Source organism: Salvia miltiorrhiza, chromosome 4 (genome assembly GCF_028751815.1).
Source record: "Salvia miltiorrhiza cultivar Shanhuang (shh) chromosome 4, IMPLAD_Smil_shh, whole genome shotgun sequence".
Classification (NCBI taxonomy): domain Eukaryota; kingdom Viridiplantae; phylum Streptophyta; class Magnoliopsida; order Lamiales; family Lamiaceae; genus Salvia; species Salvia miltiorrhiza.
Window position 1 is genome coordinate 6,594,389 of NC_080390.1, and position 20,823 is coordinate 6,615,211.

Here is a 20,823-nt window from a genome sequence, read left to right on the forward strand (position 1 = left end):
AGGGGAAAGGGTTGCGTGCGTGAAAAGGGGATTTGGGCTTAATTTAATTTCACAATTACCGGCGGCATTTTGCCGCCGCTAATTACCGACGGCGTTGCCGCCGGTAATGAGTATATATAGTTAAAATTAAACTTAAATTAAAGTATTTTATAAATACCAGCGGCAATTCGCCGGTAATTACCGGCGGCATTGTCGCCGCCGGTAAATATAAAAAAACGACCCGCATTGTTTGTCGTCGTTGGGCCGCCGGTAATTACCAGTGGGAGATCCGCCGCCGATAATTCCGCCGGTATTTCGGCGTTTTTTTGTAGTGTAAGCACATCATCTTCATACGAGTAACTACTTCGATTGGAGCTTTCCAAGTGGTGGTGGACATATTTCTTAAGGTCTAATTCCTTTTCATTGGCATGCTTATGAAGAACTCCAAAAATTGTTAGATTTATTTTCCTTATGGCCAGCAATTGGACGAATATTCAACTGCAATGATACATATGTTACTTTATTTTATTTTCTTATACATGTTTATTACTTCATAGTCATACTATGTATATCGACTAAGTTGTGGTATGTCATATATACTAGAACGATCTCCCGCGCGATGCATGGCGAGTATCGAAATTAAACGACATCAATTACTCAATAAAATTTTGGATTTGAAAACGTAAATTTTCAACCTTGTATAAAGTGTAATGACAATTATAGTTATTAAATAATTAATAATCATTTGATAATGAAAATTAGCATTATATTTTATTATAATTATAAAGTATGATGCATCATAATAAATAAATAATTCACAAATATAAAAAAAAAATAATTTAAAATTATATTTTTTAATATATATACTAATTTCATCTACAAAGTTAAATTAAAATTAATACAAAAAAATTATTTTAAAAAAAGAGTTATAAAATGAACCAATATATATTCATTCACCTCTATTACATTTAAACTATTATAATTAAAAAAATATATGTAAACACAAACACATGATATTTACTTATTTTTATCTAAAAATACAAAAAAAAAATATAATAGAAAAAAGTAAACTTGTCATTAAAGAGAAAATTAACACTCATTAAAGTAGAGAGGAAAGAACAAAATACTAATATTTTAAAACTTTAAATATTCATAACTTATTCATTCTAAATTAATTTTTTTATCAAAAGATGAAAGATAAGAGATAAATTTTGTAGTAAAGAGAGAGAGAGAGAAAAAATATATAATAACAACAATTATTAAATTACAATAAAATAATTTCCATATAATATTAATAACAACAATAATAATAGTGCAAAAAAAGGAAGAGATAAAAATATAAAAGAATAGAGAAAAAGAAATAGGAGAGAGAAAAATAATTACCATAAATTTTTTAATTACAATAACTTATTTGTTTCAAATTCATATTTTATGATTTTTATACCAAATTAAAGATCTTATCATTATCTTTAATTTAAGATACATATAGAATATCTTTCCATATATCAATTTAATTTTTTTTAAGAAAATCACTAAAGTATGAAAGAGAGAGTAGAAGAGAGAGAAATTGTATGAAAAAAATAGTGAAAAAAACGTGTGATACAGAGAGGAGAGAGAAAATGTGAAAAATGCATAGTGGAAGGAAAGAGAAAAATTGGCGGAAACAAAAACTGGTGTTTCATATATATATAGATATAGATATATATATAGGGAGAGGTTCAAAAAAGAACGGAGAACCATTTTCAGCCATTCGATCATAAAGATCTATGGTGGATGCATCATCTTGTTGGATGAATATAGAACCTGGGTTCGAATCGTGAAGGGAGCATTTTTTTTAAATTTTTTTAGTGCATTAATTTTAACAGCGAATGTGTCACACCCCAATTCTTGAATGAATAAATATAATCGAGGTGTGAATAATTCATAGAAATAAACAAGGGAAAATCCTTGTTAAAAACCGAAATAGGATAGAAAGTCGGGCTATGCCCCTTTGGATCACAAGTTTTGTTTCATGCTTCTGACAACCAACATTCATTAGCATAAATTTAGTAGTGAAGAGTCTAAACTCGATCAGGTATATCATTTGAAATTTAACATGAAGATCTTAAGTTGGGAAAACAAAAGACCAAATATTATCTACTGCTACAGCGGAAGTCTTAAAAGGAAGTTGAACCCTAGCCTCAGCTCACTCCCGTCAACATCAGCCAGCCAACCTGAAAACATTTGAAAGTATATTTGGGCTAAGTACTAATGTACTCAGTGGGCATGCATTTTCTGAAACATTTCATATTTTCGTAAATACAGTTTATCCAATTATACTTGACATAACTTAGAAGGTTTTAAATTGAAAGAACTTCTAAGCATGTTAAAACATTTTTCATTTGTGCGCACATGTCACACTCCATTTTCGTTACTCGCTGTGATCCCGGACCTTTTAACCACCGACGGATCCATTTCTCCCATTGCACTTGCCCTGAGGACGTAACTCAGACAAGTTGAATTGACCTCGGGACGCTACCCAGGCAGGCCTTACATGATACATGCTCCGGAACACATCCCGTCGAGCACCCTTATAACGCCTCTGGCCAGTGCCCGATGGAGATCAACCCACCAGGTCAACAAGCATGTGTACACGATTCTCAGACAACGTGTTAGGTCATAAGAGAACCTCAATTGATTAACTTTGCGAGCCTTAAACAGAGCAAAGTGCACAAAATATTTTATTGGATAAACAGTTTGCATTTAATTGAATAAACAATTTGCATTTCATTGAAACATTTAGAGCTTAATAACTCAATCATACTTTATACATTTGGAAAGTAAGCCCACCTGGTTAGGCAAAGCCTGAAGATCATAATCACATAAACTCGTCTTGGAAAAACAGCGCTAGTTCCCTTGGTTCATAAAGCCTACAAGAAATTCTATTCTTAATAGGTCTCGTGAAGCTAACTTAAAGTCTTAGTGGATGTACTAAACATACTTGATTCATCACGCCGTATTTCCAAAATTTAGTAAATAAATAATTGAAAACTAAATTATTGAGTTAAGGACACCAACAATATCCTTACTCGATTTTCTTAAATAAATGGATTTAATGAAAACCAATTTAAATCATGAATAATTTTATTTGTAGAAATGCATATGCAAATTCGTTTCATGCTTATTCATATAATAAGTAATTACGTTCAATATATGCACATAATAATATCATAATTATCATGCATCAACCCTAAAATAATTAAATGAAGGCCCATTTTCCTTATGAAATTCACAGCCCAAATATTAAAAGCAAAATGACCCAATTGATTAAGTAAGGGCAGCCCAGACTTAAATAAATGAATGTGGCCCAACCAAATTAATAGCTAAAACCCAGCCCAATACTGACTTGGCCCAAAGACTCAAGCCCATACTCAAACCCATCACTCTAGCCCTAAATTCTTTTTCCTCCTTCCCTTCTTCTCAAACACACGCACACACGCACACGACTCACACACACAAACACACACACATACTCACACCTCAGCGGCGCAGCAGCACCCTTCCCCCCTTCTTCCTTCTCCGACGGCGGTAGAGTCGCCGACCGCCGGCCGCTCGCTCCTTAAACATCCCCCCCTATTTCTCTCTCTCTCTCACGACAGCACACACACACTGAAATATGCCGCCGCCGCCTCCTCTCTCAAAATTTCCGGCGACAGCCATCACCATCTCCCTCTTCCTCACCAAATCGCGCCGCCGCGATTCCTCTCTGGAACTCCGGTGAGTCAGCAGCGAGAAGCCACTGCCGCCGCGCCCCCTCTCCAATTTCAGGCGACGATGACGACTCCTCGCCGCCACCGTGCCCTAGCCTCCCTTGCTCAACCTTGGCCGACGGCAGCAGCTTCCTGCCGCTACCATCGCCGCCCTCTATCTCTCCCTCTCGACTAGCTCAACACAACAACCTCTCTCTCTTCTCCAGCCAGACCCTGTCCTCTCAGAAGCCACCCTCACCGAGCTCCGGCAACCGCGGCGGTGCCACGGTCGCCACCCTCACCGCCGACTCGATTCGACAGCAGCTTACACCAGACCCGACTCGACTCAGACAACACCACCAGCTCAAAACAGAGACCGAAAAAGAAATCAACTTCAAAAATTCTACTTCTTCTATCTTCTTTGCAACAAAATTAGTTTTCTTGAAATCGAAATAGCTCGTTTAAAAACATGAACTTTATGATCTGCCATCATGTATATATATATATATATATATATAGATATATATATATATATGCATGTATCATGTATGCACTTCTGTAAATGATGGGGTGAATTTATGAGAATGTTTCTCTGTCCTAGCTCGGTTGAGGCTTTAAGGAAATTGACGTACTAAATGAGTTGAAGATGAAACCTTTTATGAAAGATCCTGTTGTTAGTTTGATGGATGATGGAAGCTCGGATCAGCCAGCTGATGAAATTCTTGGGGTTCTTTCTTGCGAGAGAAAACTTATGAATTATTTGTAAAATTGTGATAAATGGAATATAGATTGGCATACATGTATTGTGTAAAAGCATGGAGTAGGCACTATTGCTTGTACTTGGAAGTATGGCTTTGTTGCAGTTGATGGGGAGAAAGGGCATGGTATAAAGTGGTAGATGGGATGTGGCTGAAACGTTGAGGTGAGGGAGTGATATGACAAATAAAAAATACCAGACTTGAATTATCGGAACTGTAATATTTCTTCAGGGTTCGCTAAATATATGGTTCGTGTAAATGCTCAATTTAAATAATTATGCAATGCACAAAAATTTAAATAACTAAATATTTACAAAAGCTTTTGTAAATCATTTTTGTTGGAATTAAATAAATTCATTTTCTTTATTCGGCGTGAATCATCTTACTTTCTACGTTCAAAATTATTCTAAACTTAGCTAAGGAAAAACGGGGTATTACAGAATGCATTAATTTTTACAGTGAATGCATTAGATTTGATGGTTCTCTCGTTCTCACAAATAATGTAGTTATCTCTACTATCACACCCTATATATATATATATATAGGGGGCCGCTATTCAGTAAACTGCCCTTAGTCTATAAAATAAGACTAGTTTCTGATCATAGATCATAAGGGAGTTAACGGCTGTGATCAAAATTTTGAATAATATGTAGTTCATGATACAAATTCATATAATTCGTACACATTCACAGCTGGAGGGTATAATTGAGAAATGATTTTGACCTTCCATATCTACAACTACATAATTCCAATTTTCGCGCCTATTAATTATGGAATTTAAGATTTAAAATGATTTACGCTCAGTTTCTGCACGCAATTGACGCTAGTGAAAATTAAATGAATTGAAACAAAAATTGAACACAATCAATTTGAAGATATACAGGGGATTACGATTATGATTTAGTACTTCTATTAGAAGTACATCAAACCTTCTTAACCAAAAATATGATATATTTGTTGCATGAATTATTTTTGGTTTATGTATGAATTTTTATCTGTTGCATGAATTATTTTTGGTTATGTATGAATTTTTACATTTTTTGGATAATCTGATTGCATTAATTTTTTTTGTTTATGTATGAATTTTTATTTGTTGGATGAATTATTTTTGGTTTATGTATGAATTTTTACTTTTTGAAATAATCTGATTGCATGAATTATTTTTGGTCTATGTATGAATTATTTTGTATGAATTATGGAATGTGGGATAATGGTTGAAACGCAATCCATTAATTAAGGAAAGATTAGTTATTAAAATATTGAAATTACTTTTATATCCTAATACAAATCTAGCGTTACTTTTATGATCAAGATCAGACCGTTGAATTAAGAAAATCTAATGGTCTATATTTAGTCTTATTTTATAGGTTATACTTTGCTTTTATTTTAGCGCAACCCTATATATATATATATATATATATATATATATATATATATATATATATAGGGTGCGGTTATAGTGAGAACCACACTTATCGTGAGAACATAAGAACCATTAAAATCAATGCATCTACTATATAAATTAATGCATTCGCTATTAAATTTAATGCATCCGAAAATAATAAATTTTTTGCTCCCTTCAGGATTCGAACCCAGGATCTGCATTCATCCACCAAAATGATGCATCCACCGTAGATCTTGATGATCGAATGGCTTAAAATGGTTCTCTGTTCTAATTTTATTTAGTGGTTCTTATTTGAACCTCTCCCTATATATATATATATATATATATATATATATATATATATATATATATAGGGAAGAGATCATATAGAACCCCTTCCCTTAGGTAGTATATAGGTATCTATCATGGCCATTTATGATTTTGATCTAATGGCTGAGATTGAACCCATTTTTTTACGGGTTAAGGTGCAGATAGGCCCCTCAAGTGAAGGCCCTTAGAGCATTTCAGTCCTCTTACTAACTGTGTGTGCAGATTGGCCCTCGAACTCAAAAAAATGGTGCAGATCGCCCCCTCTGACTTAACACTGTTATGGGCCGTTAGTCAGAGGGGGCGATCTGCACCGTTTTTTTGGAGTTCAGGGGCTAATCTGCATATTTTCCCTTTTTGGAGTTCGGGGGCTAATCTGCACACCGTTCATTAAAAAAAATTCACATCTCATCTTCACCGACCAACTTTTCCGGCGTCAATCGCCGTCAGATGAGGAAAATCACGAAATCAAGTTCCCAAGCCCCAAATCGGGAATTCCAAATCGGCGTCATTGCTCCCGAAAATCACATAATCGAAATGAAAACTCGAATTCTCCCTCGAACGTCACCGCCCCCAATTGCAGAATCACCCCCAACGAATCGAACTTCGCCTCGCCGTAGGCGGTGATCGTGACCCCAATCGAGATCGAGATCATGTTGGCCATGGTCTCTGATTTGAAGGCGTCCTTCTTCAACAGCACGCCGATAGTGTAGATGGCGATGGGCATCATCGACCTTTATCACCGGATTTCGCCGGATTTGAGAGAAAGAGACGACTCCTTATCGAGAAAAGCTAGGCGACTCCTCATCGAGAAAAGCCAGGCGGCGGGTTCACAGGATATTGCGGCGGCGATTTCCGACGGAATGGGAGAATTAGGGCTCGTCCTTGACGCTAAGCGTGTGCAGTCAAGTGAGCTCCGAGATTTAGGGCCCAAGAGAGAAAGAAAGGGGCGGCGCCCTCCGCCGGCCTCGCCGGAGCTTGAATCAGCGACAACGACGATCAAATTTTGAGCGAGAGAGATGAATTAATTAAAAACTTAAAAGGTGCAGATTAGCCCCTGAACTCCGAAAAAACGGTGCAGATCGCCCCCTTGACTAACGGCCCATAACGGTGTTAAGTCAGAGGGGCCGATCTGCACCGTTTTTTTTAGTTCAGGGGCTAATTTTCACACACAGTTAGTAAGGGGACTGAAACGCTCTAAGGGCCTCCACTTGAGGGGCCTATCTGCACCTTAACCATTTTTTTACCCACTGTTCACGCTAAATATGCTTAGTAAGGGTAGTTTAGTCATTTCATTTTTTAATTTTACCTTCTGCATGTTACGTGCTTGTTAACATCTTAACATATTTACAAAAATTCGATTCCCTTTCAGATTTTGTTTCCTTTTTTTACGTGATTCATTTTCCTTCTCGATTCTTGCAACTACAATACTTATGCGTGATTGCTTCTCAATTTTTCTCTGTAATTCTTATCGATTCGTTGAGATTTAATTTCTTCTGAATTGTTCTCTGCTATTCTTCGATTGCTTCAATTATTGTTTTGATGGATCAAGTTACTGAAATTCTGCATCCAGGTACTGAAATTCTTCGATTGCTTCAGTTATAATTTGCAATTCAGTTTGATTGAGTTTGGGTGATGAATTTTTATATGTTTTTTCTATTGATATTTTGAAATATTATCGTTCGAATCTTATACTGTTAGGTCCGGAGGGTCTCGAATAGGTGTATGGGGGGAATACACCTATGGGCTATTTTTCTCCTCTAAAACAGAGGGATCTCAAGATAGAGATCAAAACGAAACTTTACAAGCAAACTAAGACACCTGTTAACAGAAAGGAGTTTTGACCAAACAGGGTTAACGACTGATACTGAAAAACTCTTCAATAAGGAGTTATCAGTTAAGTTTCTGGAACTTAACTGATGCACGTAAAGGCTTCAACTGAGTCCATGCGGCACGCATTAAGTAATCAGTTCCGAACTGATTCTTCAACTGATACTTCAGTTGGTATCTTCAGTCTTCAGTCCTTCGTCCTTCAGTCTTCAGTCTTCAGAACCGCAAGCTAAACTAGAAACGAACTCTAACACTTGAGTTCAAACAGTTCTAGTCTATTACAATTAAGACCTATGAATTTTGGAATCATCAAAACAAGGATTAGGATATTCCATAAAGTTTCCAACAATTTTCCCCTTTTTGATGATGCCAAAACCACACAACAGTTCTAGACAAACAAAAAGACTGAACTCAGAGCACAAGTTCTAAAACAGGGTGAATATTATTCCCCTTAACAATATAACCTAAAAACTTGTACCGTCCTTCATCCTTATCGTAGTCTCTTCTCTACTATGAAAATGGCGTATGGTTTGGAGTTTGGGATTTGGATTTCACAACACTTCGAATAGAGGCAGTTTAAGGATTCATCTTCTTCAAACTTTTTTCCTTGGATTTGAATGCTTCTGGAATGGATATTTGCAATAATGGATTACCTTGAATGTTTTTGAACTGATCAGTGGCTGTTGAGTTGAATTTATTGTGGAGTTACTTGAAGTTGCTTGGTTGAGAGTTTTTCCTATTTCATTGACCGGAGAGAATGAGTCGCGAGGAGGTTTGGAGGGTGGTGAGGAGAAGGGGGCACGAGAGGACAAGAGCAGAAGGCAATGAGGTGTATCAACGGAGCAATAACTTTCATAGACAGCCGAAGACTTGGAGGACTGGAGCTGGTCGATCCACTGGAGAGGTTAAACCTCCTCCGAGATCACAGAGAGTCACCTTCTTCTTCAACAACATCCCCGAACATTGCAGCTTTGATTTCTTAAGAAGGAAGTTTGGTGCCGTCCGCGTTCCGACTGACATTTTCTGTCCCAATAAGAGAGATAAAAAAGGGAAGCCTTTCGGCTTTGTCCGATTCGAAGGTGTCGAGGATACGGAAGGTTTGCTTGAACAGTTGAATCAACTTTGGATTGGAAGCTACAAAATTAGAGTTTTTAAACCAAGGTTTGAGAGGGTGGTGAGGGATGCAGAAAAAAAGGGGTTCGACGCCAAAAGAGATATTGGAAAGAAACCGGACTATTTCCATTTTTTGGATTCTGCAAAGAAGAAGCCGGGAGTTTGCTTTAAAGAAGTTCTCACTGGAGTCTCTGAAGGAGAACCCAGCACAAGAGAAAAGCTACAATTCAAAACTTCGGAGGAGGATTCAAAGTGGCTTGAAGGAACATTCACAGGTTTCATCAAAGATGATTTCTTCTGGGATGAAATCAAAGAAGAAATCAACAGCGAATGTGCCGGGAAACTGAAAGTTTCGACGATGGGGGGAAGTTTGGTGCTCATCCGAAGTATTTGCGAACTGACAACACAAGAAGTTCTCACGGAGTTAGATGAATGGAGTGACTTCTGGTTTCTTTGGAAGAGGAAATGGAACTTCGTGGATGTTCACCAGCAGCGATCTATTTGGACGAAATGGATTGGGATCCCGCTTCATGCATGGAACTCTCGTTTCTTTGATTCGGTGACGGCAAAATTTGGGCGGGTTTTGAAAATTCACGAACTCACGAAAGAAAGAGAGAAATTGGACGAAGCTTTGATCCAAATCTCTACAGGTCTCAAATCCATTGAGCAAGTAGTGGAGTGCTGCATTGATGGAGCTAGTTTCACACTACGCATTGAAGAAATTCAGGATAACCCACTCTCGTCCTTATTCGGAGTACCGGATTTAGACGAGTCGGAATCAGAATCGGATCCAGGATGGTCGGATGGAGTGGAATCCATGGATCAGGCTATCGCTACCATTGGAATGATGGATGGCATCGGTGTGGAAGATGGAGACGTTTCGGTTCTCCAAGAATTGAACTCTTCGATTCCTTAGCAAGACGTCTCAATTCTCCAAGAATTGAACTCTCCGATTCCTTCGCAACAAACCGTTGCAGATACGTCAGTCGAGGTTACCAATCATGAGGAGACAACGTTGGGAGGCTCGAGACTGCTTTTGAATGCGATTGCTGCCGCAGTTTTAAGCCAGTCTTCTTGTAGGGCCGAGCAGGCCACTCTTTGCGAGGTACCTAATTCCTTGCCCACGGTTCCTGCTGTGAGAGAAAAGAGAGAAAAGGAACCCATTCTTCTACAAGGGGGTATTGATGTTCTGGAAGATAACAGTGAGAGTCTCGACGTGAATGTTTTTGTAGAAGAAAACAACCATTCTGAGGGAGTGTCTAGGACCGAAAAGGATGATTCTTCGGGCTCCCAAGCAGGGGAAGTTAGGCTGCCTTCCAACAACAAAAGGTCTGATCACCGATGCACAAAAGGAAAAAAAGGTAAAAGGAAAAAGAAGAATAGAGCGAGGGAGAAGGAGAATTGGGGGCGTTTCATCTCTGAAATAGAACCACTAAATGGGAGAGAGGAGGAGGCCGCAGAGGAGGAAGACATTGGGGAGAGACAAAAAGGGTTGCTTTTGACAGAGAAGGGGGGAATTTCAGGTCAGAAAATCTGGGACTTTGGGAAGAAGTTAGGTCTTTCAAGTCAGACTGAAGAAGAGGTGATTATCCGCCAAATCGAGATGCAAGGTAACTTCCTTTCCTTCAATAATGCTGGGAGTCAGATGAATTGTCCATGAATTTACTGTCATACAACATTAGGGGCTTGGGGAGTATTGCGAAACAGCGAGATGTTATGGAACTTGTAAGAGGGCATAAGATTGATATTTGTTGTTTACAAGAGACAAAAATGGAGACTTTTAGTGATGTTTTTTGTAATTCTTGGTGGGGGTTTAATAACACAGATAAGGCAATCAGGAACTCTGAGGGGAGAGCTGGGGGAATTGCGTGTTTTTGGAATAGGGAGGTGTTCGAAGCATCTAGTTCTTGGGATTTACCGGGGGTCGTGGTTGTTAACGGTAGGTACAAGGAGGACGGTCTCTTGTGTTGCATTATCAATGTTTATGCGCCAACTGAATCAAAGGAAAAGAGGATTCTCTGGGATGCAATTGGTTCTATTGTTGAACAGAATGCGGATCGAAGAGTGTGTATTTTGGGAGATTTTAACGCAGTCAGGAGAAGAGAAGAGAGGGTGGGCAGCGGGGAGACGTTTCGAGCGTCGGATGCGAGGTTTTTCGAGGATTTTATTAGGGGGAACGATCTGAAGGAAATTCATACACAAGGTCGAAAGTACACTTGGTACAAGCCCAATGGCAAATGTAAGAGCAAGATCGATCGTTTCCTTGTTAACGAAACTTGGATGCTTACTTGGGAAGGAAGTTCTGCACGCGGTCTTCAGCGTTCGATCTCGGATCACTGCCCAATTGTTCTCACTACTAGAACGGAGGATTGGGGACCAAGACCTTTTAGGTTCCTAAATGCTTGGACGAATCACCCGGAGTTTGAAGATGTTGTAAAGAAAGTGTGGACGGGGACTGACTGTCAGGGATGGAGCTTTTTCGTGGTTAAGGAGAAATTGAAGAAACTTCGCGAGGCTTTAAAAGTTTGGAATCGTACTTCCTTTGGTGAGATTGATTCTAAAATTCACGAATTAAAGAAGGAGTTACAACAGAAAGATGAGCTTGACGAGCAGAGTTGTTTAGGCGAAGTGGATGTTATCAGGAGAAATGAGCTTCAAGCTCTCATTTCCCTTCAGATGAAGCATAAGCAGATGACTTTACAACAGAAGGCTAAACTGAAATGGCTTAAGGAGGGAGATGTGAATTCTGGCTTCTTCCATAAGGCGATTAAAGGGAGGCGGTTGAAGAATGACATAGGCGGACTGATCTTTGATAACTCATGGATCTCCAAACCGGAAGAGGTAAAAGCTAGGGTGAGAAATCATTTTGAAACCTTTTTCAAGCGGAAAGATAGACAGATGCCTGTTATTCCCATTGACTTTGTGAGAAGGAAAATCTCTGATGAGGAGAGAAATTGGCTGATTAGAGGTTTCGAACCCGAAGAAGTTAAAGAAGCGGTCTGGAGCTGCTCTAGCGATAAGAGTCCAGGACCTGATGGCTTTAACTTTTCATTCTGGAGATCGGCTTGGCATGTGGTTAAGGAGGATATCCTCCAGGTCTTGAAGGACTTCCACGCGAACGGTAAAATTCCTAAAGGAGGTAATGCTTCTTTCATAGTTTTAATACCGAAGAAAGAAGGGGCTGATTCGTTGAACGAATTTCGTCCAATCTCGCTCATTACCAGCTTGTATAAAATCATTGCAAAGATCTTGGCGGGGAGACTGACGAAGGTGATGGGGTCGATCATCTCTGATAATCAAAGCGCTTTCGTTAAAGGGCGGTTCATTCTCGATGGTGCGGTCATTTTGAATGAAGTTGTTGTTGAGTCAAAAAAGAAGCGACGAAGCCGGATATTCTTTAAGATTGACTTTGCCAAAGCTTTCGACTCAGTTCAATGGGATTTTTTGGATACTTTGCTGGATAGAATGAACTTCGATGGGATTTGGAGGAAATGGATTCAAGGGTGTCTACAGTCAGCCACGGCAAGTGTCCTTGTTAACGGATCATCAACGGGAGATTTCAAAATGGAGAGAGGCTTGAGACAGGGTGATCCGATGTCTCCCTTCTTATTCCTCATTGTTGAGGAAGGGTTGAATGCGCTTGTTGAGAGAGCAGTGGAACGACAGTTATTGTTTCCTATTAAGATTGGTAAGGATGAAGTGCCGATTACACATCTCCAGTACGCGGATGACACAATCTTTATTTTAGAGGCTGATGAGCGTAATGTGGAATCACTGAAAAGTCTGTTGCTTCTCTTTCATTTTGTCTCGGGTCTTGCTGTCAACTTCGCGAAGAGCAGCCTGATGACGGTGGGAGTGAATGTGTCAGTCGAGAGGACATGGGCTTCGTTTCTCAATTGCAAGATTGGTTACTTTCCGTGTCTTTACTTGGGAACCAAAATTGGAGGCCGAAGCAATGGTGTTAGCGAATGGAAGTTCTTGGTGGATAAAGTCTCAAACAAAATTGCAAGCTGGAGAAAAAGACCTCTTTCGTTGGCAGGGAGAATCACTCTTGTCAAAGCGGTGCTTCAATCTATTCCGGTATATCAACTGGCCTACGCTTTCATTCCCAAGAATGTGCTCAAGAACCTCAATTCCTTGTTTTCCAGATTTCTGTGGGGTGGAGACTCTCAGTCGAGAAGAATCACCTGGTTTAAATGGAGCTCCTTGTGTTCCAATAAGAAAACAGGAGGTCTTGGGTTTCGGGATGTGGAATTGTTTAATCATGTTCTGTTAATTAAATGGCTTTGGAGATTTTTGGTGGATGGGGGAGCTTTGTGGGCGAGAGTGATCAAATCGATTTATGGGGAACTTGTCTGGGGCGAAGAGGGGGATTGCTCGATGGTGGGAACAAGTGGGCAGTTGGGGTGGTGGGCGAAAATTGTGGAGAAAGGGGGAGGAAGAGACGATAGATGGTTCATTGATCACCTTCAACACAGTCTCGGGGATGGGATGAATACAATGTTCTGGGAGGACGTGTGGGCTGTTAACAAACCTCTCAAGTTCTCTTTCCCGAGATTGTATAACTTGTGCTCGAATAAGAAAGCCCTTGTCGGAGAGAGTGGGTTTTGGGAAGGAGAAGAGTGGGTGTGGTCGGTGAATTGGAGGAGGGATTTGAGGGAAAGAGATAATGGACAGGTGGAGGAACTTTTGAGACTTGTTGCTGCTTTTGTCCCTTCTACAGGTTTAACTGATGGATGGAGTTGGAGGGCAACTACGGACGGTAAATTCTCAACAAAGTCGGCTTATGATTTGGTGGCGGCTTCCAGAGAGGCGCAACAAACTCAACCGACTGAGATGGCTATGGTTTGGGAGGCTCCAACATCGCACAAAGCCAAGGTGACAGCGTGGAGATGTCTTAGAAATCGTTTGGCTACCTGTGACAACTTAAGAAGACGACAAATTCAAATTAGCTGGGAAGAGAGAGGATGCAACGCCTGCGTCGCTGGAGAGGAGACGACGGAACATCTGTTTCTTCATTGCCCGAAAGCTGCGGCGGTGTGGGACCAAATCTTCCAATGGTTACACATCAAAACGGCAAATCCTAGAGGTATTCTCCATCATTTCACTTCCTTCATATCTGCTGCCAAAAAGAAGAAAGGAAGAAGATTGCTAAATGCGTTATGGGTGGGAACGGTTTGGACACTATGGGAAAAAAGAAACGAGAGTCGTTTTCAAGGAAAGATTTGGGATATTGAGAGACTTGTTTTACAGATCAAGGGTAGACTTTGGAGTTGGAATGAGGTCTATAAAGTTTTGGAGTTGAGAATCCCTTTCACCATGTGGTGCTCAAAGGGTTTCAATCTTTCCTTCTTGTTTTGATTGGCATCCCTGGTGCCTTGCTTTTTATCTTAATAAAATTTTAATTTTACCGATCAAAAAAAAAAAAAATAACCTAAAAACTTGTACTTACAGCCAAGAACACAATAGTTCTAACACAGAACAAGGAGAAGACAGTAAAACTGTAATGACCCGCTCTTTTATATATACTTAAATCTAGTAATGCGTGTTATTTTTTTCATCAGTGAATGAACCCCGATTATTATCCTGTTATGAATTCAGCTTATGATCCTGAATTTATAATATTGAAGCAGTCAACGATATTAATTCAAAAAGTTATAACTGACTTAGCAAAGTCATGTTATTTAAGCGAGATGGGACTATCGATTCTATTATTTATAATTACTTAAGTCGTGAATTATTTCCGACTCGTGAGTTAATTAAATTTGCGGATTTAATTTAGATATCAGAACAATGAATGGATTAAATCTACGGATTTAATTTAGATTCATCTTACAACCTGTCGATTCTAGCAAGGCAGGAAATCATATGTCGAAACACGGGATTTATTTAAATAGATAGACAGTATCAAGCAGATACGAGCACGCGATTCATATTACAATTTCAGAAGCACCGAGACATAAGAAAATACTGCGTTTATTCACCACAATATCATTATCAAACTTTGCAACCTTTTGCTCACAATCAACTTTCATTCATATCTTCCTAAGTACACCATAATCTAGCAAGTACAAAAAGAAAGAGAAAAAGGGAGGTGGGAGCGTGAGCTGCAAGAGGGCAGCCTCTCTCCACCCTTCCCCTCTGCTGCCAAGTACAGCAGGTATGGCTGCCCCCATCCCTCTGCACCCTTCTCCCTAGCTCACTCAAGTGTGCATTCCACACCCAACAACTTCCTTTTGTTTCAAACTGCAGCAGCAAGTAACCTTCATTCGTTCCATTCCACACTTAATATTTCTAGCAAAAACAGGAAGGATTGCACTGCTCTTCATTTGGTGCCCTGCCAAGTTCAAGGTGAAATCTTGTGTAAATTCATCCACCTCTTTCTCGGGTATCTGCATTCATTTGTAGTAACATTAAAGATTGAACCAGTTCTTGTTCCAGCTATCCTAGTGTATTGAATATCTCCCCAATCGAAGAAGTAGGAGGGAGCATACCTTCATTGCTTTCTGCCAAATCCTTAAGGTAAGCTTGGCTTTACTCCTTCCATCTTCTTCCATTGATCACCTGCAATTGCTGAAACAACAACACCAATTTTCAGTTCTAGTTCATTCGACACGCCATACCCGAAAAGCAAGATAAACCACGCATTCATTGCTCTGCCAAACTTTAAGGTAAGAGTAGCTTTGATTCGTCATCTCCTTCCCATTTGCAACTTACATTTATTGAAAGGAACAAGTTCGATCTTTTCAGAACAGTTATCCCAGTTCCTCTAATACCTCAACAGCAACCAATCAATTTGAACATATTCAAGGTATTTCACTATCCCTAGTATTCAATCCAGTTCGCATTCATTTCAAAGCATGACTAGTCTCGATTGATAAATGACTATAAGCATGTTAAACTTAGCAAAGTTACATGTTCTCTAAGGGATAACATCAGTAGACTTAAGGACTAATAGAAAATAGAGGGAGACGAGAACTTAGCTTTTAGAAAAGAGGGGCGCTGCCCTGCTTAGTCCGGCCGAGAGACGACGTCTGGGCGGTAACTCCGAGAACAGCAGCGTCGACAGCGTCGACCGGTGGAGGGCAGACGACTCCCGACCCCAGCGATGGCTCCTCGCCGATTCTGGAATAGCAGCAGCGGCTCGGTGCGCGGCAGCGGTAGAGTTTTAGGCGGAGCGACGCCGGCTTGAGGTGACAATGTCGCGGAGATTTCAGGGGCGGCGGAGACTATTTCTGACTGAGGAACTCGGGTTTCTTCCCTTTTTAATTTCACTCGACTTTGAAAGAAAGGTAGTAAGGTGAGGAGGGAGCAGTCGAGGATCGGCGGCCTGATGACCAGCGGCTGCCGCCGAGAGCGCAGCGGCGCGGCGAAGTCGGCCTTCCAGTTGCAGCGGCGGCGGTATCCTTGTCTCCGGCAGAAATTAAGGCTTCTTCTTCGTTCCTTCAATAGATTCGAGGGAGAGAAGGACGATTGAAGCCGAGAGGAGATGGGCGAAGGGAGCGTCCGAGTCAGGTAGAGCAACGACCAGCGACCGTTCGCCGTTCTTCCATAGGTGGCGGCGACGGCGATTTCTAATTTGGGAGAGCTAGGGCTCGATTTTGAAAGGAGGAAGAAACGAGACGAATGGAGGAGGCTCGGCTAGCCGTCGTCCTCGCCGGAGCAGTTCGCGGCGGAGCTCGCGAGGAGCAAGATACGGTGGCGGCGGAGACCGCGACTGATGAGAGAGAGGGAGAGAAAGAGCTCAACTGATATGAGAGAGAGCTCGACTGATTGAGAGAAAGAGAGAGATCCAATTGGGCCTTGTTTTATTTTATTTGGGCCTGCTTCACTTTATTTTTCATTGGGCCGAGGGTTCTTTAAATTGCAGCTGGGCCTTGCATACTTTATTTAACTTAGCCCAGCTGTTCATTATTTATTCGTTGGGCCAAGATTTATTTAATTATTGGTGATTCTATTCATAGCCCCATTTTACTCCTTACAGCCCATCTTGTAAAATATTAATAATAATTAATTAGAAAATTACTATTTTACCCTATATTTTATTACTTCAAATTAAATCAAATTAATAATTTCATCTATCATAATCTGTTATAATAAATACGTTTATGCTTATACAAACTCTGAAAAAAAACTGCATAGCCCCAACTCAAAAATTTGAGAACTACATGAAACAAACAAAATTGATACCATCTTCGATTAATTTTCTTAATTTTTTTTGTAGTTTGAACCTTTTTTTTTTGGAGTGAAAAGCAGTAACCGCGGCAACGATCCAACTGAGTGGAGAACAATGCGAGTGTTCTTCCCTGCACTCTGCACCATATTCCACCTCCAAAACTATCGATTCTCTCATGATCACCCAACAACACTCGTGTCCCTCATTAGTTAGCCATGAGTCTCTTGCAACATCAGAGTCACTCGAGAACGTGCGGCCTTGATATACTACTTGTGAAAGAAGCGAGTAATTGTTGTTTGGAAGTATTGGAAAATTGAATATAAAGCAGATAAATAGCCAGAATAATTGGCACGAACTGTGCTCTTTATGTAGCCATTATATAAGATTGGATTATTCTTGGTTGTGTAATTGAGATCAAGCACAACGTCGAGAATGATGGGCTTGCCCTCAACCACCCAAGGAGCAGATCCGACCATCAGAAGAGATTCGGCAGAAACTGGAGGGCGCCGCCTCTGTCCACCTTCGATTCCCGGCGGTATCGCCTCCCTCGGCCACCACTTTGTTCAAGGACGATCTCTAGGAGCCCATCATAATTAATATTTTTGAACTGAAATTGATAAGTTTTATGTTGCACTGTACGCTGTTAGCTTTAATGCATTTTGCCAACAATGTAGAGAGACACACTAATATGCAGTTTGCCATTATTTGGTTCATCTAAAAACTTTTGTTATCCTAATATGAAAGTACTAGCTCATACATGTTGTAGCAGCAGCTGGTAGCGTTACTATCTCGCTGAAAATTGTGCTGCTGATTCTTGAGCCTATCACGCTGCTCAGCTGCTCCATCTTGGCTCTCATCGTCTCAGCCACTAAGGTCGCTGCAGAAGCAACAACGCAAGATTCGTCTCTCTCACCATGTTTTGAGTTCTCTGTTGTTAATGCAGCAAGACCAGCTGCAACACCTTCTGTAATCTCCTTTTTTCCACCATGATCTGCAAGACATATAGCCTAACAAATCATTGAGTTTCCTGTTGTCCTCGCTATCCTGCCATATGAGATAAAAACGACTATTCATGATAGTTGATGGAAGATCCTTAAACTCATTTCATGCGCACAAAGACATCACGGATTTTAAGTTGCTAGAAACGTGGCAATAGCGTAATCTTTTTCTGGGGCTTGGCATCATAATATGTGTGGTATTTAGGAATCCATTGTATGAGAAACTAAAAAGAATATGTTAACTAAACATAAAACCAAACTAACAGACTTATTAGTCCTGCTAAATTAACTATAATTCACATAGCATGTTCCATTATCTTCATCAATCTAAGTAGAAGAATAAAACCTAGAGTTGGATTCTGCTAGAGAGCAGCTAAAAGATACGCAGAAATACACCAAAGAGGCAGACCTAAAATCAAAATCAGATGTTAAAGCACATTGAGAGAATTTGCATCTTAACCTAATATGATCATGATATGCTTAAGGCCTATCCCTTTGTTTTCCATTGTATATGTTGACTGTCGTGGTCTTCTATGACCTTGGTCACATTAATGCAAAATAATGGATAATGCTAATATTCTTCTCTATAGACAAGCCTACAAAAGGAAAGGACGAAAAGGGATTGTATTGATGCTGGCAACAGAAAGTTGCTGCATGAATGTGAAATTCTTCGTAGTCTGCTCAAAGAATGTGGGGCTAAGTTTCTGGTTGAGCATGAATATAAGTTAAAGATGGAGTCACCACCTGATGCTATGGATGTACTAGCAACTTCTGAAAACCGTATTGGTCTTCTTCATGACCAACTGCACTCTGTTCAGATGATTGGTGAAATGAAGTGCTAGTTTTAAGATGGCTGGAACGCATAACCTATATTAACGATGTATATTGCTAAACAGGCACAACTTCTTGCACAAGATTTTCATATGAAAATTTTGTGCAAGGAGATAGCACAGCCACCGACCACACACAACATAACTTCTGATATGAATAAGCTCCCCATACACCAATACAAGCTTACTAGAAAGAAATGCAGAAAATTATTTCATTTATATATAAACGATGTAATTTTCCGTACCTTTAGACAACTAAAAACCAAGCTGGCACGAGCAATTTTAGACTTAAAAAGTTCTCCAATAAATCGTATATCCATTATTTGTTTCAATATTCATTTGATCCTGCAATATGATAAATAAAAATAAGTGATAAATTGTATGTGAGGTAAGAACACAACGTGTGTTCAAACTAAATACATGTGAATCTGTTTAGATCACCTTCTTATTAATTAAAGTATTGAACTCTTCCTCCAACAACTGTAAGAGCATCGATGATATTGCCATCACTATTGAGGTGTAAAAGAAACTCATTTCATTCCATAAAGTTATCAATTAATTACAATATACAATCTGCTATAACAAAATTGACAATACATAAGAGTAATAGCTTCTCATTAATACTTCAAAAAAAAGGGACTTCCAATAACTAAGATAAAGCAACCAATATTGAAACAAGAAAACATAAAATAGGGAAATGTTTACTAGAATTCCTGAAATGCATATACAATCGGTTCATCCCCGAAATATATATTACGATCGAAACCGGAAGCCTCTTGATTCTCGAAGACTTGAACAAGACAACAACCAAATATGAAATATATATTTTATAGCCCCTTCATTCTTCTTTTGCGACTCCCCTTCGATCTAGTTGTCGCTCACAACACACGGCGGCTCTGAATTTCATACCGAGGTGGTCCCGACGAAGAGGAAGACTGACGAACAATGAGTAATTAGAAGAAAAACTCCAGCAGCAACATGTAAGACTCTGAACAATGAGCAATCAGAAGAAAAACTCTAGCAGCATCAGGTAAGACTAAAAATCGGGCTATAAAATAAATTTCTCAAAAATCTGTCGTTAAAAAGAAATTGAAATGAGGAATCATTTGCAATTAAATTAATTTGGGGCTATAAAAAATAGGGTAAAATAGTAAATATATAATTAATTATTATTATTATTTTATAAAAGAGGCTATAAGGAGTAAAATGGGGGTTATGAATAGAATCACCCTTTAATTATTTAAGCCAATGAATTATTTCAATTGGACCTTTCATTTTAGCTATCCAGGCCCATTTCTGCTTAATTAATTATTAGGCTGCCTTATGTTGAACCTTTTAATTATTCGAACTTATAACACTACTTTTTCTCATTATTAAACCGATTAATTATGAAGTTATAAAGTGAATAAGCCGAAGTATTTATTTATTTTCTAACGACTACGAGGAGCGGGATTTATTTAATTGACGGATTAGAACACCCCGAAGAGAACGGATTAATTTTAGTTAATTATCCGGCTTCATGAGACGAGACTTAACTTTTGTTTAAATCCGATAGCCTGGATTAACAATAGAAATTCCCTGATTATTATCTCAGAATAATAGTTCATGCATAGTTAAATTACGCATTCTCATTTAATTGAGAATTTTCCCTCGATTTAAAGTCTTACGTTATTTTCTCGGATTAAAGGTCGAGTGCAAGA

The 20,823-nt window shown here is 39.4% G+C and overlaps 2 long non-coding RNA genes across 2 annotated transcripts; both read right to left on the reverse strand.

Moving 5' to 3' along the window:
- Positions 1–15,079: 15,079 nt before the first annotated feature.
- On the reverse strand, positions 15,080–16,883 carry LOC131022517 (uncharacterized). Its single transcript, XR_009101311.1, has 2 exons — positions 15,614–16,883; positions 15,080–15,511 (listed from the first exon to the last, which is right to left on the reverse strand). It is a non-coding gene; the product is annotated as an uncharacterized LOC131022517 (long non-coding RNA).
- A 989-nt stretch (positions 16,884–17,872) lies between these two features.
- On the reverse strand, positions 17,873–20,295 carry LOC131022525 (uncharacterized). Its single transcript, XR_009101321.1, has 3 exons — positions 19,565–20,295; positions 19,369–19,468; positions 17,873–18,339 (listed from the first exon to the last, which is right to left on the reverse strand). It is a non-coding gene; the product is annotated as an uncharacterized LOC131022525 (long non-coding RNA).
- Between the last annotated feature and the right edge of the window lie 528 nt (positions 20,296–20,823).